This window comes from Chamaea fasciata, unplaced genomic scaffold (assembly GCF_029207755.1).
Source record: "Chamaea fasciata isolate MVZ Bird 193981 ecotype frontalis unplaced genomic scaffold, bChaFas1.0.hap1 SCAF_19, whole genome shotgun sequence".
Taxonomy (NCBI): Eukaryota; Metazoa; Chordata; class Aves; order Passeriformes; family Sylviidae; genus Chamaea; species Chamaea fasciata.
Window position 1 is genome coordinate 7,235,596 of NW_027094104.1, and position 15,150 is coordinate 7,250,745.

Sequence of the window (15,150 nt, forward strand, 5' to 3'; positions counted from 1 at the left end):
GGTGAGGGGAAATGCTGTATTTTCCCACTGGCATTTCTCCACTTCTCAGGAGAAACAGCAAGAAACAGCTCCAGAAATTAATTTCTCTTGTGAGTTAAGTGGGGGAGGAGAAGCAGCCTGGCAGTGCTGTTGCAGACCAGTGGAAGAGGGAGATGGCCTCAGCTATTTCAGCCTTCCAGCTGAAATAAAGACCCTGCCCAGCCATAGTTCCTCATCCAATTTTAACCTTGCAAGAAGGCAACAAGCTCTGATCTCTCTGTAGACACCCCAAGCCCCAGCCTGCCAAACCAGCTGTCCCTGCAGCAAGGCACTGCATCCTCCCAAATCTCTACTTCAACCTGCAGCTTTTTCAAGAGACTTAAATTCACTTGAAGGCACAATTAAACCTCAACCTTTCATGTTCTTTATCCTTAAAGAGCTGCAAAACTGGAAATTCCTTCACAGCTGAGCAGGACCAGGTCATCCTGCATTAAAGATTGGGCAACAGAGCTGCATTTGTGTAGTGGTTAAAGATAAATATTAATTAGCACATGCTGAACCCAGTGCAGCCCAGCCCCTAGTTTGATGAGCAGCCACACAAGAAGGATATTGGATATCTTTCAGCAGCACCTGCTGAGACCTCTGTGGAAGGATGTCCAAATGATTTAAAATTCGAAGTTCAATTCAGCCCTTTCCCCCGTGCTCCAAACAGGGGGAAACCCTTCCCTGCAGCCAGAAGCCTCACGGCTGAGGTGGGTCACCAGCCACCCAGGGGCACCAAGCCTTGACCATGAACCTGTACCCATGCACTCTGGCAGCCTGCTGGGCCCCTGCAGCCCACAGCTCCTCCTTTCACCAGCTGGGTTGCAGGGACAGAGGGATTTTTAGTGCAGCCAGTGTTTTCTAAACAAGAAATGGCACTTTCCCCCTGCTTTACTGGCCGTGGTTGCAGAGCTGGGGGCTGTTGCCTTAAGCAAAGGTGAGGAGCAGGAGCACGATTTTGCAGAGTCCAAAGGGATGAATCAGGCAGAGCAGTGAGGCTCGGAGGAGCTTTAGCCTCCAGCTGGCAGAGCAAAGCACAACTTCAGGGATGCCTTTTTCTGAGGGCAGCCCAGGCCCATGTGCTGCATCCTCCAGAAGGGACCCAGGTCTGGGTGCTCACAGCTCACTTTACCCATTCCGATCGAGCTGGAGATTCTCCCTTCTGCCTATGGAGAACCCAAGTGGCAAAAAGCAAACCCAAGAAGTTTTGACTAAGGAAAAAGCCAGCAGTGCTCTTCCCAGGGGGTCACACTGGCTCTGTCACCATGGAGTGGTGACTCTCCAGCACGACACTGACAGCGATGTGGGACGGGCTTCTGGAGGTCTTCCCTCTCTGGCACTGTGGTAGACAAACAGTTCCCAGGCTGGCAGGCAAAATTATCCAGTTTTCCAAGAACACTGGAGGATGAAGGCAGTGAAGGACTGCCAGCACTGGGTAACAGGATCCCTCATCCCGTTAGGCAAGCTACATCCTAGGGAAGTAGCAGCACTATTTCACTTGGACAGGATGAGGGTAAAATGGGCTCATCCAAAGCAAAGACTCCTGAGGTCACTTTGCAAGATTTAATTCACTACACTGCCCTCCAGAAACTGATACTAACTAAACCCTGTCAGTCACACAGTAAACAATTCCAGCTTTGTAAGTCGATCAAGAGCAGTGTTGTGAGCAGATGACATGTGAGATGGAGTATATTTTAGTTATTTTTGCTAAGTGCAAGATATCATTTGGCTTTCAGGCCAAAAGCATTTTTATTTCAGAAGGCAGATAAGCAGTTCCCAGAGTTCATTGCTCTCACAAGCTTTTCTTTCAGGAAACGTAGCCTATTCAAGATGGAAAAGAAATTCCTTGCATGAGACAGAGAGAAGCCATTCAAGGATCTGCTCGCTTTAAACTGAGGCACTTGAGGAAGCAGCAACCACTTCCAGAGCACCTCAACATCTCTGTAAATTGGGAAACTTACATTTTAAGAATACTTAATGGTCTGCAGGAGCTATATAGCTTGTTCACATCCAACCTGGGAGGACTTACTCCATTCCACTTTTGCAACAGAATCATTCCACTTTCTGTGAGGAAAAAAAAAAAAATCAGCCTCCACTCACACACAGGCAACAAAGCAAATTCCCCAAACCTTGTTCCACCATGTCAGGAGCCTGACTCAGAGTCCCTTGCCCCCAGGGAGCCATGCCCCCACCACAGAGCAGGAGCTTTGGGCTCACAGTCATCCTTGCTCAGGTGACAGCAGCTCACCTGGCTCAGGAAAACCCTGTTTAGCCATGGACACACACTGGGACCCAGCCCAGCTGTGATGGGAAGCTGGGCGGGCTGGGCTCCAGTGTCCCTTTTGCCTGGAATTAAATCTGCTCTTCCAGCAAAGTTTCAGGCAAAGCTTGTGATTTCCATAAGGACAAGTCTAAGAGAAGGGATCAGATGGAATAAGGCATCAGAACAGAGAGATGCCACTGCCATCTTCACCTCCCAGGAATCCAAGAAACCTCTCTCATGCTTCTAGGAGGGAAGCAGCTTCTTGGGTTTGGATCCTGGTCCCTCCAGAGCTGTCAGGGCTCCCACACAGGTCATTGTCCTGGCAGGCAAATCTGCAACCACATGGAGCCACAGCCCAGCACCTCCCCTGAGCACAGGCTGGAACAAACATTGTGTGGCAGGAGCCACACAATACCCTTGCAGCCTTCAGAAAAACCCAAGCTAATCAGCAAATCTCTTTGCTTTAATCATGTGCATCGGAGGCCAGAGCAGCACAGAGGTATCTCATTAAAACTGACCTATCTGCCCTGGAAAATACATCTCACCCCCTTCAGCACGGGAGGTGCGGGGACAGAGTCATCCAAAAGGAGGAGGGATGAGTTTCCTGCTTTGTCCCTGCCCAGCACCGAGGCTTCCACTCCATTACAGGAGACCTCAGACTCATCTGCACACAGGCAAACCTCAAAGAGAACAAAGTATTTAAATGGACCAGCCTTTATTTCCAAAGAGAAGATGAATTCCCATTTGTTTTCAAGATTGCAATTTTCTCCCCACGCTGCAGAGGATGCGAACAAACGAGCAGGGAATGAAAGGGATTAATGAATGAATGAACGGGTGGGAGCTGGGCTCCCAGCTGCAGGGAGAGGGGGGAACACCCACCACACTGGGACTGTCGGGGGGAGAGAAGCAGTACGGCCAGTGCTCAGCACCACAGACACCCCTGGGACCCCCTGCTCAAATGTGGACGGATTAACAATCATCTCTGAAAGGATTCATTTATGGGGAAATAACAAAAAAAGGAAAGGTAGGAAGGTTTTAGGGTTTCGATCAACCACACATGGCATAGGAAGGGCTGTTTTTACAGAAACACTGAACTTCCAGCTGCTGACACCACTCCGTTCCCAGCAGCTTTTGTCCTCTTTAAATGATGGACCCACCCACATGACAGTACTTTCCTCCCCAAGTCTTAAAAGATGCAGAAAACCAAAACGGCGTTTGGTATTTACTGAGGAATTTATACCAAGCATTGCTCATTTGAGACCTATTGACTCTCCCAGCTGGATCAGAGAGATGCAGCCCTGTGGAAGCTGCAAAACAAGGAAAAATTAAATCTTCTTTTTCTCTTATTCTCAAGCTATTTTGAGTCAAGTCCAACACCAGAGGATTAGAGGCAAAGTTTGGGATTAGGATTAGTTTTCAGCCTGGTGCTTGAGCTGCTCTGTTTCACACGGCAAGTTGGTTTCTGGTGCTGATGGCTCCCAGCAAATTGAATGAACTCACCCATTGGCCTCAGTGCCCCAAGATTAATCCTTGCTTTGGCTTCCCAGTGTTTGGGGATGATGGGACACATGAAAGCCACATTAAAGCCACCATGGTTTGTTTTGGTGGGAGAAGTGACACTGCCTTCTAAATCCAAGGAGCTGGCATTTACCCACCGTGCTACTATAATGCATGGCTTAATTTAAAAGCAAGCTCAATTTGCAGATTAATTATTATAGCCTGTGACTGGTTGAGCTTGTAATAAATCACCTGGGTGAGAAATTGCACAGCAATTAACTGATTGTACATTGAGCATGTAAATGTTGGTAAAGAGGTGTCACCTAATGGAGACTGATGTTGGGGAACTGCAGGCTGCAGCCAACAGAAGAAAGTCACAGTGCAAAGCAGGTCAGGGGAGTGGGTGGCAAACAAAACCAGAGGCCAAAACGCTTAAAACATTCAAATCAGCCTCCAGGAACCACATGCAAAACCAGTGCAGGATTTTCAGGGACCAGCAAATTTCGGTGGAAGCTGCTGGGATTTCTTGCAGGTAGTGCTGGGACAGCAGATCTGGGAGATGAGCCAGGGGTCAGGACAGCCACAGCCCCAGCAGTGAGCATCAGCATGGACAGATCTCAAGATGATTGACCTTCAAACCACAGGGAGAGGCTGCAGCAGATGAAGCTCTCTGGCTGCCACAAGCCTGGATTTCAGAAGCACCACTTCTCACCCAGCCCTGCCCAGCTATTCCCCTCTGACAGCTCTTCCCTTACAGCATCCTTTGGATGCAGCAGATCTCACTGACCCGCTGATCCCAGGCCTGAGGCAGGGTGAGTAGCCCTGGGACCTTGTGGCACACAAGCAAGAGATTCCCCAGCTGAGTCCCACTCCTGGCCAGGGAACAGCTGGGCTCTCTCATGAGCACTGACACACAGTGCCCCTCACCTGGAAAGGTCTGAACCAGCCTCTTGCCACCACAGTGGCTGCCCCAGGTGGCTCCTTTCTGATAGAGGCAGAGCAGCAACAGGGAAGTTTCTGAGCTCAGTGTAATTCCCACAAACCCATGGAGAAACTCCCCTTTGCTTTTGGAAGCTTCACTGCCCACCAGTGCCAGGCTTTTGCTCTATTTGGGAACCTCCCTTCAGAGGAACCAGATTTTCAGCTTAATTATTAAAGTCCAAAGCTGTGGGGCACCCAAGGCTAGAAATGGCTTTAGAATAGCAAGCCCAAGTGTGTTATCTTTCCTACAATAGGACAAACAGGAAACAAGGCAAATTTAGAAGTTATTTTTTCACTGTAGAAGCGCTCAAGCCTTGGAGAGCAGTATTTCACCCTCTGGCCCCACCTGTGGGATGTCCCCCTCCACAGCACCAGCACTCCCACCCCAGGACACCCTTCCTCGGCAGCCCAAGGACTCCCTGTCAGCACAGCACCAGCACTGCTGGGACAGGCAGTCCAAGAGGCAGAGGGAGGGAAAACTTCTCACCTCCTTGGACGTGATCCCAAAACGGGCTGAGGAAAGGTGTCACCATCCTGCAGAGCTGGAGGAAGCTGGGAGATAGCAGAGCACCTCAGCCCATCAATGTTAATAGCTCTCACAGACTCCCAGGTGACGTTCAATTTGCCAAAGGATCTGGGATGTATAACCATGATCAAAGCATTAGGAAGAAATGCAAACACTGTTGGATGGAATCTGTGAACACTACAGCGCTACGAACACTCATCCAGGGCTCGAGTTAAGACAAGTGGCCAAACCAGGCTGCAGTCTGCATCCAGGGCTAGGACCTCGATTAGAGCCAGCAGATGTGGATCCTTCCCTAATTCACAGCCCCTTCCCTCACTGCCAGCTGCCCACAGAGTTGCTCAGCAACACAAGGACTGATTCAGCCAATTTATCCAGAATGAGCCTTCAGGCTCCCCGGAGGAGATGCTCTTACTTGACTCCGTGTTCCCTGTGTGCTCAGCCATGGAGAGCTGCCAGGGAAAACCAGGAGCCCCCAGCACCAGGATCCTCCACAGGGATGCACCAAGAAAGAGCAGAACATCTGCCTGGCACAGGTGCCTGCAGCCCCCATTTACACACCCCATCCCAGCAAACAGGACCCTGGCAGCAAGCCTCACTTGCCTAAAGTTGCAATAGGGTCAGATCCATCACTCTCCACTGTTTCCCGGTAAATTCTTGTCCTGAGACAGACCTTGCAGGCAGGCAGAGGAAGCACAGAGCTGCAGCTGCCTTTGACAACACATTCAGAGGCACATCGGGATCACCAGCATCCTCCTCCAGGATGAAAACAGGACAACATTAAAGTCCTGCAGCCATTGCAGCCCACAGCTGCAGGATTTCCATCACATTTCTTTCCCTTTAATTCCCAAATGCAGCTTTTTGGCAGCAGCAGGCCGCTGATGCACCAGACACCCCTGAAAGAGGATTTGCTGTGTACATGGTCTCTCCACCAGAGAATCAGGATTTGTCTAAAACCCCATAGCAGCCCCTGACAGCATCCAGTGGTCTCAATTTCTCCTTAACCCAAAGGGCTCTATCCCAGCAAACCAGCAAGAACCCCAAATGCAGCTCTGCCAACAAAAACCAAAAAGGAAATGAGGGAAGTTCAAATTCATATCTTTGATTCTTGATTATTTGCATTATCAGGAATTTAACAGTGCAGTCAGGGGAGCAGAGATAAACTGTTCCTCCAGCCTCAGAAAGCCCCATAAACCACACCTGGAAGGACTGAAGGCAGAATGAAAAAAGTTCATTCTTCACTGAGAAGGAAAACTTTCCTGAGGAATGAAAAGATGACAAAAATCTGCTTTGCTGTGGCAGAGCTTCCAGGGAAATGGGGCCAATTACAAAACCTGCTTGGGATTTAGCAGGCAGCTGCTGGGAAACGTGTTGGTTTGTATGGAGAAAGAGAAATTAGGTTGGAGAATTATTAGCGATAAAAGAGAGGAGCTTTCCATGCACCACACCCGAAGTCAATGTGAGTGTCTGTAGCACTAAATCCTTATCAACATCAGGTTGCACAGCTGGAGCTACAGGCCCATCACCCTGGGGGATCACAGAGACTCACCCCTGGGCTCTCCATCCTGCTGTGGGGAGTTTCAGGCTCACCTTGCAACCCTGGAGCCTTTTTCTCTTCCCCCTGTGATTCTGTGTGAGGTTTCTTGCTCTTTAACACCTCCTGCAGTGGGTGAGCATGTTCTGATTTTCAGTTTTACACGAGTTTTCACAAGTAGGATCAAGACAGTCACGCATGCTGTGCAAAGGAGCAGCTCAGCAGCACTAGGACCCAGCAACACTCAAACATATGGCGAGGTCCCAGTCCTGCAATCCTGCTCCTGGGCCTTCAACACCTCTTGGAGACATCTCCGCTCTCCCCATGGAATTATTTACCCTTTGGGCTGACACATCCATTTTATTCACCTGCTTGCCTGGGGGCTGGCTACTTTGCTGCCAGATGGTCTTTTCCCCACAAAAACCAGTTGCATCTCTGGTGTCCCTAAAGTAGCAAGAGCATCTCTGGAAAGGGTCTGGGCCTTCATTAGTCTCCAGACAGTTTTCCACGCAGACGGGAGAGGTTTTATTAATTACAAGGCAAGCCATTCTCCAAGCAAGGCAGCAGCTAACAAAGGAAATTGCTCACTGGTCTCCCAACACTTACAACTTAATTAAACAAGGATCCTTCCTCAAAGGCACCATTAGATTTCTGGAGCCTTACTGGAGCTGAAAGAGGAACCAAGCAGCCTTCAGCCCCGGGGCTGCATTTGCAGGCGGAATTTCAATGCCAGAGAAAGGCACTCCATTTTCTTGCAAATGGATCTCATCAAGAGCAATGCTTCCCTGAAGGTTTTCCATCCCAGAGTGGTGCCACAGCCCCGTGCTGCACCATCCCATTTCACCCCTACACACAGGGCTCAGATCTGGTGTCTTTCCAGCATCAGGGCAAGCACAGGGTGGACTCCTCCACACTCCTGTACCCTCCCTGGAACCCCTGTTACCTCCCTGCAGCAGGAGAGAGCTTCTCGATCCACAAATCTCTCCTCTCCAGTCCATAAAGAAAAGACAAAAACTTATATTACCAAGTGTTCCAAGCCTGGTGCTCCATTTCTCTCTACACCACCAGGCAGATCCACCAGCGGCTTTTCCATCCGCAGATATATCATTTAAATGGAATTATTCTGGCAACAGGGATCATGCTGTTCCTGTTCTATAGCCATGCTTTGGAAACGGATGCAGAATTATTTAATATCAAATTCTGACTTTTCTCAGATCTGTCAGCACAGCTCCCTTGGCTTCAGCACAGCTGAAGTGCTGAGAGCAACTGAAAGCAAGATCCAGCACACAGCACTCTGGAATTATTAGCAGTGCATGAATAATCTGGCTACAATGCCCTTCTAATGCCAACAGCAGCATTAAAAGTGCAAAAACAGAGCCAGCAGAAGGAATTTCTCTGCTCTCATATGAGCACAGGCTGATTTCCACCAGCCGCCTCCAGCAAGCTTGACACCAGGGGACACCAGGTCTGCCTCTGGCTCGCTGAACATGCTCTGGACACCAGTTTGTGGATGTGGAGACCAAGGCAGGACCATCAGGCCACTTATCTGCACAGCTGCTTTGTTACAGCCAGTACAAAGACGTTGGCCAGATGTCCAAGATCCTGGACCCTGCAGCCTCACAGGGCTGAAAACAGAGCCCACTGCCCTCATTCCACGGTGGGAAACACCTCTCTTCCCACCTGACCATCCCAATGACTGTCTTTTTCAGCCAAATGAGGTCCTTGGTTTAGTCAATATGCAAGACAAGTCTGGCCAATTCATGCCATCCCACCTGAAGACAGAATTTCCCCCTTTGGGGTAGAAGTCATTAGCAGATTGCACAGTATTTTGAGTTGCAATTGGTCTGATTTTATCCTTCAGACAAACTCTTATTGTGCCTTTTTTTTTTTTGCACGATTAAAGTGCCCTTTGTTATCTGGAAAAGTACTTAAGTGTAATTAAGTCACCCAGTCCTTCATTTGATAAGGCCTAAGCAGATTGAATTCTTGCATTCCTTCCCTCCAAGGCGTTTCCCTCCACATGCCTTCCAAGCTTTCAGTATCCTTTTAAAAACCCCCTGATACCAAAGCTGTAGGAGTCACTTTAGCATTTCTGGCCCAAAGTGGGGAACAGATCACCTCCCTGCCCTCGCCTCCCACCCTGAAACCATCCCTCCTTCCCACCCAGCAGCAAAAGCAGGGAGACATTCCCCATCCTCCACCCCCTGGGAGGCTCCTGCATTTCCCCCAGTGGATAGCAGTGCTGCTCTCCGGTACTATCAGCCAGGGCAGGCATCCTGTTACAGCGTTGCACACTGATAACAGAAGGGTTTCTGTATCCAGGGTTACCTCTGGATGTGTAGGTGTAACCAAAGGGCTTAACCTTGCCTGTTCCCACCCCAAATCCTGCTGGGCTGGTGGGATGATTGCTCACACACGTTGCAGATCAATTCCAACACAACTCCATCCTCATGCCGTCCCCTGCATGCAGGGCAGCTTGCTGCCAGGTATTTCAGCATAAATTCCATCTCCTTTCAGGAATGTACCGAGGCAAAATAAAAAAAAGTCTCTCCAGTTGCATTAGGATAAAATTATACCTGGCCCAAGTTGACACTGTGCAGCCAGTTCTGCTGGAACAGCTTCTTGATTAAATCTACCCATCCCTACAGCTACTGGCAGCTCCCAGCAATGCCTGAATAAAGGAAAACGAGGCTTCCAGGAGAAAGGAGCACGGTTGTTCACTTCAGTGGCATCACCATCATTTTTCCAGGTCGTTGTTTAGAGCACCACACACAAAGATTGCATCCCAACCCGTCCCCCAAGTTCAGCCTGAGCATACCTTTCAAAACCTCATAGACGGGCATTGAGAGATTCCTGACACCAGTTCTCTGTGCTCCCAAATGAAATAAATAAAAACATTAATTTAGTTGCACACCAAAGAGAGCTGCTCTGGAGCCACATGTGAAGCACAGCTCAAGTGTGCAGAGGTTTGCAGTGAGAGGCACAGCCCTTCACCCTATTGGTCTTGTGAAGCTCAGTGTCCCCAGGATAACCAACAGCAGCAGCTGTCAGGACATAAACTACTCCCCAAAACAGCCAGGAGCTCTACCAAGGCAAGCACAGGCAGTAGGGCCCAGCATGGATGCAGCTTTTCAAATTAATTCAAGTTTTAGCAACAAATTTATGGGAGAAGAGGGAGAAAGCAGCTTGGCTATTGGGAAGGATTTATGGGACAGTCCCTGCATGTGTGGCAGGAGCTGCCACATGCAATATTCATCCAAATGTCCCAGGGCTGCTGCACACACAGACTGGACTCCAAACCTCCCCCAAGTGCTCCATCTAACACGTCTGCTGCCAGTGTGGTTTTAGAAGACTCAAAAAAATACCTTTGCTGTGTCAGGTGAAAATTACTGTCCTTCAGCGTAAAGCCTTGTTGAAGAGCAAAAAGCAGACAACTGCCTTTACAATCTTCACCCAGACCCATACGTGACTGGCAGAAAGATAACAGCCCTCAGGCACTGAGTGGTTTTCAATTTACACAGTTCTTCCAGTGCAGAAATGCACCACTCCTACAAACCTGCCTTTTTACTCCAGATGGAATCCAATCACACAAAATGCCATGTGCACATTTGAGAGAAAATTCTCAGGTTATAATTTTAAAACAAAAGGGAGTTACAGCCACAAAATGGCCTTGGTGCAGGCTCTGAAAGTTGTGTACAGCTTCAAATGCAAGAACCAGCATTTGGCTGGGAAGCGTCAAGTGCCAGCCCTGTGCAGGGGTCAGAGTCTTTAACACTTATTTAATAGCCCCAAAGACAGGGCACATGCAGTGGGACATTTGGGATCAAAGACCTTCTGGGCATCAGGCTCCCAGCTTGGCTCCTGAAGCCACACACTCTGGAGAGAGGGAGACCAAAGAGGATATTAAGGGGGTTACAGGTGTCATATAGTGTCAAACCTTCTCCCAGCATAGAAGAGATGCTGTGGAGTGAAAGCTCATGGAGAAAGAGCAGAAGCATCAGACAAAGGAGTCAACAATCATCACATGAAGCCTCTTCCCACCTTCTTCCTCAGCACAGGACATGCCAGCTCCTCCAGCCCACCCCACAAGTGTTGCCATGGGCCAGCTTTCAAATAACACAAAGCAGAATCACAACCAGCCTTACTTCCCACCCCTCGGTGCCTGCCTCACACCAGCTGCCAGCTGGAGACTCATCCCTTCCCACTCCATCCAATAACTCTGCCGGCAGTTTGCTTCCCATAAGAAAAGGAAGCGAACAACATCCTCTTTAGCCTTGTGTACCAAGAACAAACCAACCTGCTGCAGTGCTGTAACTGGAGCTGTCTCAACCTGTCACGGTGCTGTAGATGGCACTCGGTGTTCACAAGGCTGATTTGTTTGTTGGAGCTGTTAAAATACCATCATTATTCTAAACTCTTGCTGTAGCACTTGAATTAAACTCAGGCTCAGAGAGGCACACACCAGCATTCCAAATCAACTAAACAGAGACCTTTGAAACACAGACACTGAAGAGAGTCCAGTGGTCCTGGGACTGTTGGTGCAGACACTGAACAGCTCTTCATCCTTTCTGAGCACACCATCACCTGCTGCTTCACATCTCATTCTGCTTCTGGACTCAGCCACACAGGCAGCATGGCATGAATTGTTCATTCCATTTGGTTTAAAGCCTGGCGTGCACAGAGCAGGTAAGGAATAGCCTGAAGCTTCACAAGCTAATGAGACACTGCAGAGCAGATCCTTAATCTCCCAGTTCCTTGCCTTAAACAATATTTCCTCCCTCTCAGTCTCCAGCACAAGCCAAAGGCACCCTAGGTGTCCTGACTCAGTCACTTGTCTCCAACCGGAAGGCATTTTCCTGTCAGGCCTCTCCTTTCATGGAATACCCAGCAAGAAGCAGCAGGATTTTAATTTTTTTCTCCAGACTAAAGCCAGGCAAGACATTTCCAACTACCTGGTGAGCACAAACACATTGCAGAAGTCGTGAAACTTGAGCAAGGAGCATAATCTGTAGCCTCAAACTGCACAGTGAGGCTCCTTCACCCCAGGCAGGCACCCCAGTGTCAGTCTGTCCAGCTGAACCACAAGCAGGATGCCAAGGCAAATTGGGGAAACGAGGAAAGCTTCAGTCTTTCTCTCCAGACAGAAATAACTCAGCACTTCTTCCAGCTCAGCCCAGCACATCACTGAGGGAAGAAAGGCTCCTGATTATTTCAATCAATCTTGCTGGACACTGCCTGTGGTTCTTTGGTTTTCACATATAATTAACAAAGTGCAGTTTCCAGTAAGTGATTGCAAATAAATCCTTAGATGCCTAACAGACAGCTGCACCAGAAAGTCACACAGAAGCATTTGAAAGCCGAGATTCAGATCAGTACTGGGGTTTCTAGCAGCTGATTGTGTACCACAGCCCTGCATAATGATACTAACCATCTTTCTGCTACCAAGCAGAGCCTCAAGAATTGTCCTGCAGTATGGAAAGTCACACAAAGGCAATTTCTACCACATATTTAGAAGACAGAGTGAAATTTAAGCTCTTTCCATTTCTCAGCCATCAGGAGGCAGTGGTAGATGTCAGCAAACCAGAGCACATAGTGGTTAGGGAGAGGTATTAACTGCTTAATCCTCAAAGTTCTATTCTCAAAGGCATATTTGTTTTTGTTTTGTTTTGTTTTTTTTTCTCCTTAAAAATCTCCTTCTATCTTCCAAGCCCAGCCCTGATGAGTGACAACAGAAGTTTAGCCCAGAAACCCTCCCCAGTAATCTCCTGTTTGGACAAAAGTTTCTTTCCATTGCCCTGCCCAAACTCCCAGCTGTAACACGCTGTGGGAATGATCACAGGCATCCTAAAGCAATAAGGAATTTGCCAAAAGACTCCCAGGTGAGGCCAGAAAACAGAGAGATCCCACACCTCCCAGACAAGCTGTAACACCTGACACCATTACCTGCTTTGCATCCAAACCCAAATACTTCAGTGTATGTTCAAGGTCTGCCAAATCCTGTTGGAACAGACTGCCAAACCACCCCTTCTCATGGTCTACTGTAAGAAAGTTGAAGTTGTCTAAATGATGCTCTGAAAGCTCAGAACTGAGATGTTTCCACTAGAATATAATCAAGTATAATAAAAATCGGACAACTGATTGCTGAACTACAGCTCACCTATGATTACAGGTTTGTTGGGCAGTCATGATGTGGGCACAGCTCAGACCCACTGTGATAACACCACAGGTATTGCAACACACACAAGAATTGAAGCACTTGCCAGCTTTAGGGAGTTTCATAGAATCACAGAGTGGTTCGGGTTTGGAGGGACCTTAAAGCTCAACCCTTTCCAGACCCCTGAATTGAGCAGGGGCACCTTCCACTAGACCAGGCTGCTCAAAGCCCCATCCAACTTGGACTTGAACTTTTGTAACATCCTTTTCTGCCCCAAATCACACAAAGCAGCTACAAACAAATCCTCCTGGTATCCAAACATACTCCATGTGTTGCAATGAAGGCAAGAGGATGGGCAGTGTTATATATCTCAGACACTGTTTTCCAAGTGTTACCATTTGTAAAGTCTGAGGCACAGCTGGTTTTTGCAGAATTACTAAAATATTTCCAAACACCCTGCCAGGAACTGCAGGAGTTGTTAACACAGGGATTAAAGCAGGTAGCTGTACCTGGCAGAGCTGCTCTGCTCCAGCACAGAGCATGCAATTCCCACCTGGCTGTGCTATCTGAAACTAGAAAAACAACCCCTAGGCCAAACCTTCTCCTGTTTTTTCAAAAAACACAGAGTCTCTTTACACCAAGTTCATCCAGGAGTTAACCATGAGCAACTTGTGAACACATGGACTGCACAAACACGACTTGAGCACAACTGAAAAGGGCTGGAAGGACTCAAACCCAACCTCACACATCACAGCTCTGCTCCCACCTGGAGTGGGGTCGGAAGCAGGAGGGAGAACCAGGAGCAGGCTGCCCTGTTCAGAAGAGGCAGCCAGCCCCCGTTTTTAATCCTAATAGTCTTTTTACAATTTGCTAACATTTTTCCACAATCAGAAAACAAACAAACAAACCCCACCACAACAAATTGAGTAACTGCACCACATTCACCTGCTTTAAGAGCCCACGTGTGCTGCTCTGGTTTATTCAGTGTAGTATCTCTCCAGACAAATCAAGCCCTTTCTTGCTTGGGATGAAGGCAGTATCCCACAGGGAAGTCAGCAGCAGCTTTAGCCTCCACCATCAGCTTCCTCCAAGGTTTCCCCTGCCACCTGGACAGCAAGGGCTGGATCCTGCTCTGCTCCCTGGTGCCACACACCCACACTCTTCCTGCCCAGCAGCCCCCAGGCTCACAGTGCCACATCCATTGTTATTGAGCTCCCAGGACCCCCCGAGCAGACCATTCACTCACAGTGCCAGATGCCATCACTGCTCAGCTCAGTGACCATTATTTTAGCTTCTTTTCACAACCCCGGCCACAAAGAGAACCCAGGACAGTCAAGCTCCACTCAAAATGCATTCAGGTTCCACCCTGAACAAAGGTAAGAAGACCCCAAATTTAAGGAAAGAAACTCATTAAAAACCCCTACTATGAGTACCACAGTTACAATTTCAAAGCAGCTGGACAGAAACCTGATATTAAAAATCCTAACCCAAACCCAGAACACCTAAAGGAAAAGCAAAAAAAAAGACCCACCTCACCCTCCATTTGTAAGTGGAGGATAGGAAGTGCAGCCCCCAAGACCACCCACACCCAGCTGATGACACTTGGAATTAGGGCTGATAAGAGAATCCAGTTGGGGAGAGCATGAGTCCCATCCCGACAAGGCTCTGCTGGTGCCCCTGAGAGGAACAGGACGTTCCCCCCACCACATGACAGCTAAAATCCCAGTATTCAAAAGAAACATGAACCGAGATTAGTCTTGACATTTCTGGGTCTTGTAATCACAGTGGGTGACAAAAGCAAATTCTGGATCAGAGCTTTTCCCTGAGCAATTTAAACACAGCTATTTTAAGGGAAGACTGAGCTAAACAAAGGAGTGACAGCCCAAAAGTTGAAAGCCACAGGATGTGGAGTCCTGGGATTATGTGATAATCAGGCAGTCCAAGCAGTCTCCAAACTACATTTATTTTTTGGAAATCGGGGTGAAAAACCCCTGCCCCTGCACGGCCTTTTGCCCCTCACTCACCCCATCCATGAGTTCTTGTCCCACCGCATGCCATGGAGAGGCACTGCTGGCCAAAATCACTTGACCCCCTCACAAGGTGAAGGCTCAATTCAGGAGAAGGAAATAATGAGGCAGGAAGCAAAATTTAAATCAGTTCAGTGGAAAATGGGAGGG

The 15,150-nt window shown here is 48.6% G+C and overlaps 1 long non-coding RNA gene across 4 annotated transcripts; it reads right to left on the reverse strand.

Moving 5' to 3' along the window:
• Nucleotides 1-1,751: 1,751 nt before the first annotated feature.
• On the reverse strand, nucleotides 1,752-14,473 carry LOC136299211 (uncharacterized). Of its 4 annotated transcripts, none has more exons than XR_010723466.1 (7): nucleotides 14,441-14,473; nucleotides 13,919-14,339; nucleotides 6,835-6,945; nucleotides 5,889-6,041; nucleotides 5,250-5,396; nucleotides 1,983-2,085; nucleotides 1,752-1,842 (listed from the first exon to the last, which is right to left on the reverse strand). It is a non-coding gene; the product is annotated as an uncharacterized lncRNA (long non-coding RNA). The 4 variants fall into 4 exon arrangements; XR_010723465.1 differs by having other exon boundaries at nucleotides 13,919-14,079; nucleotides 14,220-14,467; XR_010723464.1 differs by having other exon boundaries at nucleotides 6,876-6,945; nucleotides 13,919-14,467.
• Nucleotides 14,474-15,150: the final 677 nt, after the last annotated feature.